The sequence below is a fragment of the Monodelphis domestica genome, chromosome 5, assembly GCF_027887165.1.
Source record: "Monodelphis domestica isolate mMonDom1 chromosome 5, mMonDom1.pri, whole genome shotgun sequence".
NCBI classification, from domain to species: Eukaryota; Metazoa; Chordata; class Mammalia; order Didelphimorphia; family Didelphidae; genus Monodelphis; species Monodelphis domestica.
In genome coordinates, this window is record NC_077231.1 from 214,493,826 (window position 1) to 214,511,637 (window position 17,812).

The window sequence follows — 17,812 nt, forward strand, 5'->3', positions numbered from 1 at the left end:
TTAGAGACTGATTGCCCAAACTGCAACCCTCAGGCACATGTGAGCCACTTCCTTACCCCAAACATGGGAGGGAGGAAGTGCTCCCATTGGGCTGCTGGGCTAAGCAGCAGGTGATGGGAGAAATGTCCTCAGGCACAAATGGAGAAGGGGAGGAGACCAGCCCCCTCCGGAACATGTGCCATAGGCTCACCAACACAGCTCTATCCTTTCCAATTAAAGGAAGGGAAGTATGAGTTTCCCAGATGATGTCATCATGCAGAATGATAAGTTTCTGGAAATTATACCATCCAAGAAAGTAGACATATGGTAGTAGACTCAGTCAAATATGAGTCAGACATTTTTTAGCCTTGTGACTGTAGCCAAACCACTTAACCCCTCCAAGCCTCAGTTTTCTCATCTATAAAATAAAGATAATAACACCTTCAGGATCTACCTTATGGGACTATTGTGAAGATCAAAGGATCATTGATTCAGACCTGGGAGGGGTCCTTAGAGGCCAAGACTGAGTCAGGTAGATTCATTTGTGGAAATGTCGAGGTTAATGATGGCAATTCAGAAGCAGATCTTTGCCACCAGCAACTCGAGTTAGTGATCAATGTAGATGATGCAAGGAGACATTGGAAACAGTGCTGTAAAGAATGTAGTTCTTACCAAACAGTAATATAAGATCTGGTGGCCAGAATGATACATTGGCTTTCATGAACTGCCAGATTCCAAATTCACCTATAGACCTCAAAACACACTAGAGAACGCAGCCAAGAAACTGTACTGGAACTAAACTATTATCAGAGACCAAAAGACTGCCCATAATCAACTAGACATAACAATGATTCATTGAAGAAAAAAACCTTCAGAACAAGGGTTTTAGTAGATGTTGTCATACCAAATGCTCATAATCTCCAGCCACCTGGAACAAAAGGGTTTTCAAAGTATAAAGGACCCACTGAAGAGGTCAAAATCATGTGGGAACAGAATGAGGTCCATATCACCTCTGATGTCCTCTTTACTACTGGAGTTATGCCAAAGATGCTTTCAGTGAACCTGCTGAGGTTGGGCTTACAGCCTAATATTTTAATTCAACTAAAATAAGCAGTTGTTTTATCAACGTGGGTGAGAGTTTGCAGGGGGGCAGCAGGGTGGCCCAGTGGATAGTATACCAGGCCTGGAGTCAGGACAACTCATCATCCTGAGTTCAAATCTAGCCTCAGACACTTACTAGCTGTGTGCCCCTGGGCAAGTCACTTAACCCTGTTTGCCCCAGTTTCCTCATCTGTAAAAGGAATTGGAGAAGGAAATGGAAAACAACTCCAATATCTTTACCAAGAAAATTCCAAATGGGGTCAAGAAGAGTCAGACACAACTGAGAAATACTGAACAACCACAAAAATAGTTTGGAGAATATTAACTCTAAAAGAATAATAGCAGGATATAAACTTGTCCCAGGATTGTTTCTAATTTATGTCCCATTGGAAAAGATTGGACAAATAGAGGAGGCATAATGGCTGGAGAACTGACCTCTGAGGGGTGAAAGTCTGAGTTCAAACCCTACCTTTGAACCCTCCTGGCTGTGTGACCTTCTGTAAATCACTTCATTTCTAAGAGCTCTAGGATAGAGGAATCAAAAACAATGGGCTTGACCCACAACATACAAGATTAAAATGGACAGTAATGGGGAAATAGTTAACAAAATAAATAAAAGTACAATAGAACATAGATAGCACTCATATGTGGTTTTCTCCATCGATTTATAGCCCCCAGGGATCCTTGTGTAGAGTGTGGTAGCCTCATTGACCTCTCTTTCAGACTATGGTTGCAAAGTAAGGGCATTGCATTGGCAGAAAGTATTTCCTCAAAGGGAGCCCCCTAAACCAGTTAAATCACAGACCTGATCAATAAATAAAGCAATAATTGTGACATTTAGTACTTTAAAGTTTATAAAGCCCTTTCTTATCTCAGTTTCCTAATTTATAAAATGAAGATGCTAGAATGAAAAGCCTCTAAGTTCCCTTTAGGGGTAGCTAGATGGCACAGTGGATAGAATGCCAACCCTAAAATCAGGAGAAACTGAGTTCAAATCCAGCCTTGGACACTTACTGGCTGTGTGACCCTGGACAAGTCACTTAACTCTTTGCCTCAGTTTCCTCACATGTAAAATGAGCTGGAGAAGAAAATGGCAGAGCCCTCCAGTATCTTTGCCAAAAACAAAACAAAACAACAACAACAAAAAAACCTCAGATGGATTCAAGAAAAGTCAGACACAGTGAATGATACAATGAGAAGCTCCCTTCCAGATTCTAACCCATATTCTTTTCAATCTTGTGAGGTAGACTGCAGGTATCATTAGCCCTGTTTTACAGATGAGGAAACTGAGCCGTAGAGGGGTTATTTGGTCACCCAGCTAATAAGTGTTGAGCCAATACTGTCACACCTTTCATGCTGATCTAAAACTTCAGAGTAGCCAGAGAAAGCAAGCATGAGCTTGATATGTTCTGGAAGCAATAGTTCCATGACCATTCTCTATCTCCAACTTTCTTCCATGAACCAAAAACCATTACCTATTGAGCATGATGGGCCTTTTGAGCTTTCTTGGTTCCTAATTCCTGCTTCTTACACTCAGGTCCAGGAAACTCCATTGCTGTCATTCAGCAGCCTCAGAATTACCACCATCCAGGAGTCTAATTAGTGCTTTCCTTATTTCTTCTTTTTTTTCTCCTCTGCTCTCTTTCTCCATAATCCTGCCCTGTTTCTTTTTTTTTTTTAGTTTTTTCTTTTCCTTTCTTCCTTCCTGCTCTTTCCTTTCTCCCATCTCTTCCCCTCTTTGCCCTTCTCTTGTCCCTCCTTGCTGCCCTGGTCTGGAACCCCATAAGAAAAGGATTTCTTCCCCACCCGCATGCATACGTCAGCCTCTTAGGAACTCTCTGGACTACTATAGAAAGCTTTAACAGCAGAAAATGATTCCCATAGCAAGTCCCAGAAAGGAAGTGTTGACTCTAGGGGTGTTTGGCTTAATCAAGTAGAGAGCTTTGAATCTGATTCTGTTTTTGCTCCAAGTCCCCCCATGAGTCCCTGCAGGCCAGTGCTCTGTGTTTGAGCAAAGCAAGAGGTGAGATGCCAAGAGATGCCACTCCAGGGAATGACCCACAACAATCAGCCTGCATTTGATGCCTTTCATGTGGCATCTCAAAGTATTTTACATTTAAAATCTGGGCATCTACAGGGAATATGCTCTACTAAGCAAATATGCTGACGGGGTAGGTTCACATCTATCCAGAAAAATGAGAACTAAAAAATAAACTTTGGAAACTTAACTCCACAGGTGAGATAGGATGTTCTTCTATATGTGTCTGGCACACATTTCTATTCTTTACCTAATGACTTGTATATGTAACTATTGTACTGCCCTTATCTAAGACCACTAGAACATCAAAGGGTTATTCAAAACATACATGACACAATGATTGACAGTAGGAACAAAGGAATAAAACATGTGTGAGTTAGGAACAAAAGTGTAGTATGCTTTGAGGCTATTTCCCCCAACCTGTATTCACAGGGGTCCTGGAAGACAGGACCCCTGTGAACCCCTAGTTCAAAGTACTCTGTGGTCCAAAGTCTTAAAACTCTAGCTCCCAAGCCCCCATTGGTGTATTTACCTTTCAATAATCAGACAGAGGAAACAACTAACTTGGGACAAAGGTATTTACTGTGGTAGCATAAAAAGAGAATTTAGATCATTTCTCTATTAATCTAGGTCTGTGATGGCAAACCTATGGCACACGTGCCAGAGGGGTCACTCAGAGCCCTCTCTGTGGGCATGCATGCTGTCACCCCAGCCCAGAGTTCACCAGAGTTCATTAATAGAAAGCCAGAGGGATGTGAGGCTGGGCTATTCCCCTTCCCCTCTCCACCCATAACTTAGGATATTACTCACATCACCCACCCCTCTAAAAGGTTCGCCATCACTGATCTAGAGCATACTATTCCACAAAGATAAGCATTATTGTAATAACTAAATTAAACTCTGGTCCTCAATTTCCATAGAGTTTATTAATATTTACTTGAACAGAAGGCAGATAGAGAGAAAGAAGCCTTATTTTGTCCTTCCATGTGGTCAGTCTCCCAAAGGACCCCTTAGCCACCTTCCTTTGGCTGCATGCCCAAGAGAATTGAGAGAGCTCACTTCCTAGATCCACCTACTTTATTTTCTCCCTTTATACCCAGAACAATTTCCTAATCATTTCTTCTGGGTCAAGTGCCTAGGTCACTGTCTGGTGACCCACCCTCAGTAGCATTACATAGACATAGGTAGGACCCTGATGCGTGATCCTGGGAGAGAGTTCCCTTTAAACACTATCAATGGAGACAGTGAGCAAATATAGAAATTGAGCACGAGGACCCTGCATGGGAGTATTATGTGGAGTGGCAACTCAGACCTCCAGTTTGGTGAAGGACTTCTGAAGTCTTCTATGATGTGCTTATGCTGCTGCTCACTAGAAAGAGAAAAGAATCTCCTTCCCCATCACTTCTGCACTTTACAAATTGGTGAAAGCAAGTACTCAAGAGTTTAGAATATACTCAAGAGCTGAGTTTTTCCTCCATAGTTGCGTCTCTTCTCAAATGACTCTCTCATTTGCCCACATAAATGAATGGGCAGAGAAAAGGTACCTATACAATTCATTCCCAGGGGCAAATCTACAGTGGCTGGTAAAGGATTTCCTAGTTGTTGTTTTTTTATTTCAATGGACTACCCAAAAGCCTTTACAAACTTCAAATGAGTCATTGAAAGTGGAGGACCCAATTGATCAAGCCACTTGCTTAATACTTGGCTAAAGTAGATACCCCTATGTAGTATGATATGAGTGATACTGAAAAGGTTCCAATTTCTTGAAATATCTCATAAAATCAAACTCATCCAGTCCAGCCTAATCATGTAGTCTAATCCCATGCCCCCAAATGATCCTCTCTATCACATCCCAATTATATTCCTCAATGACTCCATCATTGACACTTGAAATATCTCACAATTAGGGTTTCACTTCTTTGGATTAAGGCATTCTTTTCAAGTAAACTATAAACATCTAACTTAGACCCAAGTATTGTGAGAATTGATCTGGATCTTAAAGATCACTAGTCCAACCCAGTTGCCTCATTTTATAGATGATGGAACTAAAGCCCAAAGAAATATAGGTGATTGGCCTCAAGTCACACAATTCATTAGTCACTCACTTAGAGGATCCTGTGAATGAAAGGGACCTTAGAGCTCAACCATCTTTCCAACTTTCCATCAAGTAAGAATCTCTTCTATAGTATCCTTGGCAAATAGCCATCCAGTTTTTGCTTGAATATATCTGGGGCCAGAGAGCACAGTACTTTCCAAAGTATCCCTTTCTGTTGTTAGATCAAATTGTTAGGAAGTGGGTTTTTTCTTTCATTCTTTTTAGCAAAACATGCCTCCCATTTAACCTCCACCAAAGCATTAGTCCTAGCGCTGCCTTCTAAAGCCCCTTCCACAAGTCAGCCCTCCAAATATTTACTGATGGTCCCTCAACAAACCAATAGACCACACCTGTGTTGATACTTCTGCTCTCAAAGTAGATAAATAAAGCCACCATTAGGCATGCCATAATCAGAGAGGTTTAGTTGAAGGGAAAACAGCAGGGAACGCATTGGTCTTTTTGAAATTTTTGTTCACTGGGCCAGAATTTCTACTTCTGGCCTTGTCTTGATGGTAAATCTACTTCCCTCCTGCCCTTTGGATAGGCATTATCTCACACAATTGAGCTACGTGTGCCATATATGAAAATAATATCCCCCTTTGTCCAGCCTGGAAATAGGTTTGCGTTTTCCCTTATGAATTTCAGTATAGAGAGTTTATCAAATCAAAGTGTTTAAATGTCTTTCTTTAAAATTTAAATATTTAGATGATGTCTCTAGGACAGAAAAGGCAATGCCTGATTTTCACTTGCTTAATTGGATTTTTAAAAAACTGCACACGTTGTTTTTCAAAGCTTAATTCCTAGGATGTTCCCTATAGGTGGAATGTAATTAAACTCCACTCGCTCTCCTGCTGGGACCAAGGCTAGGGACAGATCTGTAGAAACCATAAAACAAACACACCAGGAAAAAGAAACCTTATTAAAAAGATTAGGAAAAAAATCAGCTTTCTTCCTGTTCTGAACCGGACACTTTAAAAAAAGAAAATCCACCCAGCTGCATTCTGAGCTGTTTCAGATCCAAAATGTTTTAATAAATCATTTCTTTTATTTATCATTCCATAGTTGGAGAATATCAGAGCTGAAAGGAACCTTAGACACCATCAGGTCCAACCCCTTTCATATCACAGATGAGAAAAATGATTTAAATCCCTGCCTGCTTCCAAAAAGGAGCGAGGCAATTTTCAAAGTCACCCAAAGCAAGAAAATTAACATAAAAAAAAACCCAGTGATGGTAGAAAGAGTGTTGTTTTGGGATCAGAGAACCTGGGTCAATAGCCTAATTTTTCTAATTATTAATTCTGTGAACTCAGATATAATTATTTCATCTTGCTAAACATCAGTTTTCTCATTTGCAAAATGATTGGGTTATTAGAATATCAGGGGTCACTTTTTTGTATCTTGGACCCCCTGACAATATGGTGAAGCCTAAATTCCACTTCTTGGAATAATGTTTTGCAGTGCATAAAATAAAATGCGTAGGATTACAAAGGAAAACTATGGAAAGTATAATTTTAAATGAAGTTATTTTTCCCATCCAAATTCACAAACACTCTGAAATCTATCCATGTACCTATTGGGAGATGGTGAACACCATTGGATTAGATTATATCTATGGCTGCTTCCAGCTCTAAATCATAGAACTAGAAAAACTAGCAAAAATGTAGTTTAAAAAGGGAAAGGGAAAAAATAAAACCATTAACCATTTATTTAAAATAAGGACTTTCTGGGGGCAGCTAGGTAGCTAAGTACATTGAGAGCCAGGTCTAGAGATAGGAGGTCCTAGGTTCAAATCTGGCTTCAGACACTTCCCAGATGTGTGACCCTGGGTAAGTTACTTAACCCCGTTTCCCTCCATTTTCTCATCTGTAAAATAATATCACATACCTGCCAGGATTGTTGTGAGGATCAAATAAGATAATATTTATGAAGCAATTAGCCCAGTGCCTAGCACATAGTAAGGTATATAAATGTTAGTTATTATTATTATTATTATTATACCAAGACACTTAGATATAAATTTAAACAAAGTAAGAGTAGGATACAGCCCTGTTCATACTATTTGGAAATAGAACTAGTTCTGCTATCAGACTTATCTTTTTTTTTTTAATTTTTATCCCTTACCTTCTGTCTTGGAATCAAAACTAAGTACCTGTTCCACAGCTAAAGAACAGTAGGGCTGATCAGTTGGGGTTAAGTGACTTGCCCAGGGTCACATAGCTAGGAAGTGTCAGAGGCCAAATTTGGACCCAAGACCTCCTACCTTCAGACCTTGCTCTCTATCTACTGAGCCAACTAGCCACCCTGCTACTCTACTTTTTGTAGCTAAATTACAAAAGACTTAGAATTCTAGACTTGTATAGGTAAGAGACCCCAACAGTCATTGTGTCTAATCCCCAAACTATTGGACCCTGCATAAATTTGGTAAGAGCAACAGGCCTCCATGATGGCATCCCATGCCTCAATCCACCATGATGACAACACCCTTGGTAAACATGCCTCCATGTTGTAATCCTTCCTTCCTTTCTTACTTTCTTTCTTTCCTTCCCTCCTTCCTTCCTTCCTTCCTCCCTCCTTTCTTCCTTTTTATCTTCTTTCCTTCCTTTCTTCCTAACTTCCCTTCTTTCCTTCCATCATTCCTGTCCTTTCTTTCTTTCCTTCCCTCCTCTCAAATTCTAACTTTCTGTCCTAATATCAATTCTAAGATAAAAGAGTGGCAAGGGCTAGACAGTTGGGGTTAAGTGACTTGCCCACAGTCATATGGATAGGAAATGCATGAGGCCAGATTTGAACCCTCTTGACTCTTCTTGACTCCAGGCTTGGTTCTCTATCTATCTGCCATGCTACCTACCTGTCCCTTGTTTTGATCCTTTTTTGATAATGATCATAAGAAGGGTCACAGGCCAAAGTTCTTCCTGGGGTTGCCTATTTTATTAAGGGCATGTATATGAGCTTGATGATGCATAGTGTACTCCTGGCTGGATAAGGGCTTGTGGAATTACACTTTGCTCTATTGAGTCAAATGTATTTTTTGCAAACACAGTAATAACAGCAGCAGGACCATGTCTCCTCTGTACCTTTCAGTTAATTGCATAACTATAAAGATATGGTTGGCTTTAAAAAAATATTTATGAAAACTCACCTGTCACTGGGTGCGGCAGGCTGCTGCATGCCCGTAATCTCTACTCCCAAAAGGACTGCTAGGGAGAGTTTCCTCACCAAGCAGGTGGGTTGCTTGACATTAGGAGTTTGGGGCTGCAGTAGGGCTGTAACTGATCGGATGTCTGCACTAAGGCTTAGAACCTGTATGGTGAGTCCCTGAGGATGAGCGCCATTCAGATGCCCAAGGAGGGGGGCCCTGGGTTGGGAAGGAAATGGAGCAGATCAAAGTTCCCAGGCTGATCCATAGGGGGACAAGGCCTGGGAGGGGCTGCTACATTTTCAATCTTGACAAAATTGGGACATCCATTGTTGGGGGAGAGAAGAAAAAACTCACCGATATTCTCATGTTTTCAGAAAGGATAGCCTTGATTTGTATGTAAAGCATCATTATAAACATTTTTAAAAGATAAAAGAGACAGCTGGGCGGCTCAGCAGATAGAGAGCCAGGCCTGGAGTCAAGAGGACCTAGATTCAAATTTGACCTCAGATGGTACCTAGCTGTGTGACCCTGGACAAGTCACTTAACCCAGCTTGCCTATCACTTGCCCTTCTGTCTTAGAGTTATTACTAAGAAAATAAGGTGTTTTTTTTAAAAAGGTAAGAAAGCAAACATTTATGCGTATCCTCTCTTTCTTTTTTTGTTAGAAGGTGATAGCCATGGTATAATAATAAAAATAAAATAATAATAATAAAATAGCATTTATATAGCATTGTACTAAAATAAAAATTGCAAATATCTCACTTGATCCTCACAACAACTCTAGGAGATAGGTACTATTATTATCCCCATTTCACAGTTGAAGAAAATAGGGCAGAGATGTTAAGTGACTTGCTCAAGGTCACACAGATAATAAATGTATGACCTTGACCTGGGCACAATATTCTATCTACTACAATACTCAGGTGCTCTGTAGACAAAAAGATCTGAGTTCAAGTCCCATCAGTCCTCATCTACTAGTTGGGTAAGTCCTTGGACCATGGGCAAGTCCCTCAATTTCTCATTACTCTGGTGTGAAATTAAAAATTAATATCCAAATACTCTAAATATTATTTTATAAGATTTAATGATAATAACTTGAAGCACAGGAAAGAATAGCCTCAGTAAAGAGAGAAAAGCTTTCGCAGACCACACACCTGAGAGAGCATGCAGAGCTCCAGAGAAGCCCCTAGGCTGGGGTTTTCAGCAAATTTATATCCCAAAATGTCAAGATGCAACTTAAAAGGATGCTGGGTAAATGTAGTTCAGGTATATCAAATTTCTATCTGCACCCTGGGAAACTCTTGAGGAATACAACTGGCAGAGCAGTTGCTGGTCTCTAAGCTAGAGAGACCAATGCTCTATGCTCACCAAGAATGTCCTTATTGGAGTGGTTCAAAATGAATAAAGTCTTAGCCATTATATTTTGCATACTTTTAGTAACTTCCCTTCCCAAAGAGAACTATAAAATGGAACCTCAATAATGATGCAAGAAAAGTCACCAAATGGATCATGGCTTTCTATTTAGAGATCCAATCACTGGGCATGTATATTCCCATATTCCCAGATGGCCAGAGACAGAAAAGTTCCATGTGTAACAAAATATTCATCACAGAACTTTTTGTATGGTAGCAAAACACTGGAAACAAAATGGTACCCATTTGATTAGGGAATGGCTGAACAACGTCATTTGAAAGGAATGAAATAGTATTATGTGGAAAAAATGAGAAATATGAGAAATCTGCATGAACAAACACAATAAAAAAGTACAATCAGTAACACAATGTAGAAAACTCCCACCAATACAGATAGACCAACAATTACTATGTAGCTTATAATCTTCAGGTTTCCTAGGGCACCAGTGAGTTAAGTGACTTCCTCAAGGTCACTGAATTGTATCTGTCAGAGATGGGACTTGAATGGGAATTCATTTTCTAAAGACTATATTTTTTAAAAGCAAATGATGTTAAAGCCTGAGAGGAAGGTGAGAAGTTCAGGATCTCAGCATCTGCTTCCCGTCCTGCCACATTCCAGCACGAGATTTTTCATTGCTCAGAAATATATCTAAATACACCCACAGGGTCAAAGAAAATGAATCCATGTGCCTTTGGAGGCTTGAGATTACATGATTCCAATTATTAAATTATTAATGCATGGACCAGTGTAGCTTATCTGGGCAAACATGTCACATAGTAGTCCAGTTCCTTGTCATGAGGGGAAATATATGGGCTTCTTAGCACAGCCCTGAGAAAAGAAAGAGCCAAGGGCAGAGTCAGCCAGATGCATGAAGTGATCTATGGCTAAGGAGAAGAATTAGGTGAGAATCAACCTGACAAGGTGAATCACAAGCAGAGCCAGGGTAGTGGCTAATGTCGCTTGTTGCTTGGGGCATGGTTTTTCCCAAAAAAGAAAGTGCTTCGGAGAAGTCAGCAGAAAGACAGCCCAGAGAGGAAGTTGAGTTGTTACAATGCTCTCCCTCTGATGACAACTGGAATTAATGATGACAATTGGAATTAAAGGATGACCAACCTATAAGTTGATCAGGTTGCTTCGGAGTATATCAACTATGCCCATCATAGCCTCCTATTTAAACTTAGGAAGATAATACCAAAGAGTTGAAGAGATATTCTTGGACTGGATCCCAGCAGGCAGACAATTTCCTGGTGGGTAGCAGGAGCTCACAGTCATAGAGTATAACAGATTCCCTGTTCTTTGAGGGCTTTAGAATTCTGGTCAGGCCTTCGTTGTTGAAAAAGATTTGGAGCTCTGTAATTTGCAAAGTGGGAAAACCCTACAGAAATATAACTCCTCTAAAGGCCTTGTTGAGAATGATCCCAACCTTAGTCAGTTTAGTCTGGCAAAATTCTTGAGCACAGTTCTCAACCATGAATAGAATTCAATAAATCTGTGAATTTAGAGGTGAAAAATTTGGAGGTGAAAAATATTTCTTTATTTTCAATAACCTCCAACTTAAATTTATCATTTCTTTCAATTATTTGGAAACATTATCCTAAGGAGTCCACAGACTTGACCAAACTGCCAAAGGAATCCCTGTTCTTTTTTTCATTTTTTTATGGTCACGCAAAACACATTTCCATATCGATCATTATTGTAAGAGCAAACTCAGTCATTACAAAAAATAAATAAATAAATAAATGCACTGCTATGAAAGACAAATCCAACAGTTCTGTCTCTGGAGGTGGAGAGCATTCAGGATTGTCCCATTGCATTGCTGGGAGTAGCCAAGTTTTCACAGACAATCATCATCCAATATTGCTATTACTGGGTACGATAATCTCTCAGTTCTGCTTATTTCTCTCTACATTAGTTCCCATAGATCTTTCCAGCTTTTTCTGAAATCATCTTGTTTATAATTTCTTATAGCACAATAGTATTCCATCATAAACATGCACCACAATTTGTTCAGCCATTCCCCAGTTGATGGACATCCCCTCAGTTTCCAACTCTGTCACTACAAAAAGAACTGCTATAAATATTTTTGCATAAGTAGGTCCTTTCCTCTTTTTTATGATCTCTTTGGAATTCAGACCTAGTAGTGGCATTATTGGATCAAAGGTATACATAGTTTTATAGTCCTTTGGGCATAGTTCAAAATTGCCCTCCAGAGTGGTTGGGTCACTTCAGGACCTGTTCTATAGCATATTATTTCAAATATGGCTAATCAGCATCTAGAAAGGGAAGCAGTAAATACTAAAAGCTAATGTGACTTTGGGAAGAACTGGGCATGCCATACTGATCTAATTTCTTCTTTTTTATGAAATATCTCTAAAATCATTTGGTAGTGTAAAAATAATAATGGTGATTTACAGAAAAATAGATGGGAAAACTATGGCAATACAGGTTCAAAACTGTTCAGACACTTTTGATAGATGTAATCAAAAGTATCTTCAGTGATAAAGTGAAGTGAAGCTCAACTGTGAACTTCCCTTTAGAGCCAGGAGCAAGGACACTAAAGAGACTCTTATTATAAAAATAAAATATTTATTGAAAAATAAAAGGATAACAATGATTTCTAATTCTAAGGGATTCTAAATCCACCCAAATAAATTCCCTGGTTCCGCAAGGAACTGCTTCTCCTGTGTTTCACAGGCTATGTGACTCCTCCCTGATCTGCTAACCCAAATTTATACTATTCTAAATAAAACTACCACTATTATCCTTATAATTCTTAACTTCACTTTACAGTTATAAAATAACAAAGGCTAGCTGGTTAAGTCTCAACAAAAATCATGCCAGGTTTTTCTTTGGTCTTCCCAGAGTTAAATCAATGTATTAAAACCACAATAGATTGTCAATAGTGTTTCCCAAGTTGGGAAAGGAAAACACTGAGTTCCTTCAGATCTTTCCCTCAGACAGAGAGAGGCAAAGATGTTACCTCCTCCAACCCTGAGAGAGAGTCTCTGAGTGTGTGTCTCTGCCAACTGCCAGAAAGAGTAATTGACACAGAAAAATGGTTATAACTGTCAGCATTTGAAATTGACAAGCTCTCTCAGCTCTGCTTCAAACTCCAATTCTTTCTCAGGACAGCCACTCTACTTCTTATCTCTAAACTAATAAAACAATACAAATTTTCTAATATCATCTTTATAGTAGACATCATGGATTTTTAGGAAGATATTTCAGAAATTTTCTCAAAATGTTCTTTTGGACCACATCTTATATATATGGAATAGATGATAATGCAATTAGGTTAATTTAGAAAATATTCAGTGGCTACACCCAAAGGGTAGTTAACTTGGAAATAGGTCTTCATTGGAGTGGGATTTGTAATTGGCCTGAGGCTAATCTAATATGTTCATCAATAACCTAGACAAAGGCAAATATCCTTCTCAAAGATTCAAATGGCACAAAGCTAGAAGGATTTGCTAACATGTAGTGTTGGGATCCCAAACAATCTTGACAGACTCGAATAATAGGCCAAGTATATAATAAAGTAAAAGTTAGTAGAGATCAATGTGAAGACCTAGATTAAGGTTTTTAAAAAAATCAACTTTCCAAGTAGAAAGGGGGCACTTGTTGACTTAGAAAACCACATAGTAACATTATCTATACTTTATTGCATTTTTATTTATTTTATTAAATATTTACCAAATGCATTTTAATCTTCTTTACAGCCACTCTAGAGTATTATTGGCCATATGTTACATGTTTGATACCTTGTCAATGAGATAAAATTCATTAGCATAAATATAAAATCTTTTGCTTAGGTTCAAAAATTCTAATTCCCAGTTCAAAGAGGAGGAAGGGTTAGATAGCAGTTTTCTGGGGAAAAAAAGTGTCTCTTTTTTTAGCGAAGTGGATCCTCAGCATATGTCAGCTATGTGATATGGCAGGCAAAAAAGCTGATGTAATCTTAGACTGTATTAAGGGAGGCATGGACTCCCGAAAAATAAAAGGTGGTGATAGATAGTTGCTCTGTACTCTAGTCAAACAGTGTCTAGAGAATATAAAAATGCAGTTTTTAAAAGGATGTTAATAAGGTGGAGAAGATCCAAAGAAGAGTAACCAGAAGAGGGAAGTTTCTGAATCCATGAGTCTTATTTGAAGAAACTAAAGATGTAAAGCCCAGGAAAGAGACTCAGTGGGAATATGATAGATATCTTCAAGTATTTAAAAGCTATTTTGTGGAAGATAGATTAGATTTGTTTTGTTTGGCCACAGAGGACAGAAACAATGGGTGGACATCACAAAATGGCAAATTGAGAACTGATAGCAAGAAAAACTCCCTAAAAATGAATGCCATCCAAATGGACTGGGCTACTTCTGGAGGTAATAGGTCCCCTTAGAGTCAGGAAGACCTGAGATGAAATCTAGCCTCAGCCACATTAAATGTGTGATACTGGACAAGTCATGTACTCTCTATCTGCCCTAGTTTCTTCATCTATAAAATAGGGTTAATAATAACACCCATCTCCCAGAGTTGCTTCAAGGTTCAAATGAGATTGGTAAAGTGCTTAGTACAGAGCCTGGCAAATAGTAGATCTTAAAGAAATGCTTATTTCCTTCCCCTCTCCAACCTTATGTCATTGGACATTGGAGATCTTTAAGCAGAAGTTTGATGACCATTTGTCAAGACTATTGTAGTAGGGATCTCTTTTCAGATAGGAGTTGGATTCAACCGTCACTAAGGTCTTTTTCAACACTCAAGTTTCATGATTATTATCATTATTAGTCAATATGAAAGGATTCTATGAAGTATCTGCCTTCCATGAAAATTTGTAGTATGAGATGATAGGATTATGAATCTAAAGATGGAAGGAGCCTCAGAGGTCATCTAGTACAGCATCTGCATTTTACAGATAATGAGACCCATGGAGCTCAAGTAACTTACCCAGGGGAACATGGGTTGTCAGTGACAAAAGTGGCTGGACAGTAGGGTCTTCTCTCCAAAGTGCTCCTTCTAACAGGTTGTCTCTTTTATGAAGATGCTTAATTCAATTTTCATCTCCTTCAATGCCTTGCACAGTTTATAGTATTTTGTAAGCCATTAGTAAATGTCTCTTGAAATTTTTTGTGGAAATATTTATGACTATTTGGTTATTTTCTTTTAAAAAAATAAGCTTTTATTGATAATGTCGGTTTTTTACATCACTACAGAATCCCCTATATCCCTTCTCCTTCCCTTCCCAGAGAACCATCTCATTTGACAAATAATATTTTTAGAGAGAACAAAAAACAGTCAACATAAATAATGGAGACATTGAAAAAGTCTGAAAAACATGTGCAATGTGTAACACCTATGGACCTCCCACCTCCACAAAGGGATACTTTAAGGGTGTCTTCTCATATCTCTTCATTTGAGTGCCATTTGATCTTTGAAATTTTGTTACATTTACTTTTGATTGGGGGAGATGTCATTGTTCTTACCATTTACATTGTGGCTAAGGTATATAGTGTTTTCTTGGCTCTGCTTTCTTCATTCTAAATCACTTTTCTATAGTTCTTTCTATGTTTCTCTATATTCATCACACATCATTTCTTATAGCTCAAGAATATTTAGTTGTATTCAAATACCATACATTTCTTAGTCACCCCCCCAAAAGATCAACAATTACTTTGTTTTCCATTTTTACCTATCTCAAAATGTGCTGGCTATCAATATTTTAGGGTACATTGGGACTTTTTTTTTATCAAGTACCTCCTTGAGACATAAAGCTCAGTAATGGAGTCTCTGGTTCAAAGGAAATGGCCATTTTATTCATTTTATTTGCACAGTTCCAAATTGCTTTCCAAAATGGTTTAAACCACTTGATAGCTCGACCAACAATACATTAGGGTGCCTATTTTTTCACAACTTTTTCAACATTAACTCTTACCATTTTTTAGTCAATTTAACTTGTGGTGGATAAGGTAAAACCTCAAGGTTGTTTGGATGTACATTTCTCTTATTTTTAGTGATTTGGAGTAATTTTTTCATGTGGCTCTGAATACTTTGAGGTTCTTTGGATAACTGTTCACATCCTTTGACCATTAATCTGGGGGTGGGGTGGCTATTAGTCATATGTATATTTAATAATTGTATATGTGTCTTGGGTACCAAACTTTTATCAGAGAAATATGATACAAAGTTTTGTTTTGTTTTTTCCCATTCAACCAATTCCTTTCTTATCCTAGATTTGTGATGGCAAACCTTTTAGAGACCATATGCCAGGCCCTTCCCCCACATCCCCCAGAGTGAGTGCTACGCCTGCTCCCCCCACAGAGAGTGAGTGCCATATCCCCCCACACCTTACCCCCTGGCCCACCCCTTACCCCAGACAGGGGAGGGAGGAAGCATTCCCATTGAGCTGCTGGGTGGAGGGGCAGATAAAGTGAAAAAATGTCCTTGCTGCAAATGAAGAGGGGCAGGGGAGTGGACTGAGTGCTCTCTATTATAATTATAATAGAGGCATCTCTATTGCCTCTGAACTACCTACCTTATCCCTTGTGCACTACCATTGGGCTTCTGGGCAGAGGAACTAGTGATGTGAAGAAATGTGTACAGGCACGATAAAGGTGGGTGGGAGCAGCTCTGCCCAAGTACCTCTACCTTTTTAGTAAGGAACTAGGTGCGGGGGGGGGGGGGGCACCTCATGTGCCCACAGAGAGTGCTCTACGTGCCATCTTTGACACCAATTCCATAGGTTCACCATCACTGTCCTAGATGTATTAAAGCCATCTATGCAAAAGCTTTTTCAGTTTCAAGTTTCCTCTTCTGTTATAAATACAATATTTTATTCCTTCAGTTATTTTACTTTAATATTTTATAAAGGAGCCCTGTTCCCATTGGCTCTCCCCCTCAGCCCTGTTCCCTTTAGGGAGGGTGTTGAAAGATTCTGTCCTAATATACTACCTTGGTCACCTCTCCACTGTTACTACTCTGGTTAGTTAGTAGTGTTACCACCTCTACTAAATTTCTGCCTTTACTCCTATCTGCTTATGTACATTTAGAAACAAGTCTCTTACTGGCCTCTCTCTTACTGTTGCTGTCATTGTCCTTGCCTGTTAAATTTATTCACTCCTTCTGAAGTTCTGTTGTTTGGAGTGTTGGAGAAGCAAATAATCTTTTCAGTTCTGTTTTTCTATCTAAAATATTTCAAATTCTTTTCTATTATGGAACATTTATCTTTTATCCTATATGCTTAAGTTCAGATTTACATGATGGGTCACCCTGGGTTGCATCCAGAGCTCCATGGCTCTTCAGATCACATTATTTCATTCCCTCCTCCTTTTTCTAGTGGGTGGGGATTAGTCTTGCATTATTCAAATGTCAGTTACTTTATATTTGAAGGTTTTCCTCCTGATGGCTCAAAGACTTCTTATTTCTGAATTAAACTGTTAAATTTCACCACTATGTTCCCTGGATTTTGTAGCTTTGAATTGTTTTTTTAGGTGATCTGTGAATTCTTTTGATTGGAATTTCATTTTCTACATTCAGAAGTCTGGACAGTTCTCTTGTATTTTCTCCTTCCTTGAAGCATTAAGGTTTTTTGTCCTGTCATTTTTTTCCAGGAGACCTATGATCCTTAGTTGTTTCTGCACATTCTGTCTTTGGGTTCATTATGTCTTGCTTGTATAGTGAGCATATTTTCTTTTAGAGTTATTGTTTTTTGCTCCTCTTTTTCTAGGTTGTCTTTCATTTCTATGTATTTGCATTTCCAATCTATTCTCCTCTCTTGTTTTTTTGGTGAGGTTCAAGTTTTTTTTATTCTGTTCATTATTTTTGAAGTGCAGAACATAAATTCTACTCTCATAATTCTAATTTCTCTTTTAAACCATTCAGGAATGGTATATTGTAATTCCACGTTCTCTTCAAGTTCCACTGGGCCCTCTCTCATCAAGTGTTGGATCATTTTCTCTTTCTTTTGCAGTATCTATTCATACATTGCTGAACTCATTTACAAGGTCTGAAGGTCATAGTTCAGTCTATTGTTACTGTTTTCTGTTGATTTATCTGTTTATG

General features: G+C 38.8%; 1 protein-coding gene across 1 annotated transcript in view; it reads left to right on the forward strand.

The window, feature by feature from the left end:
* The window catches only part of TBXAS1 (thromboxane A synthase 1), a 258,599-nt gene that overhangs the window by 159,838 nt on the left and 80,949 nt on the right, over positions 1 to 17,812 (forward strand). The gene's annotated exons all lie outside the window — the stretch shown is intronic.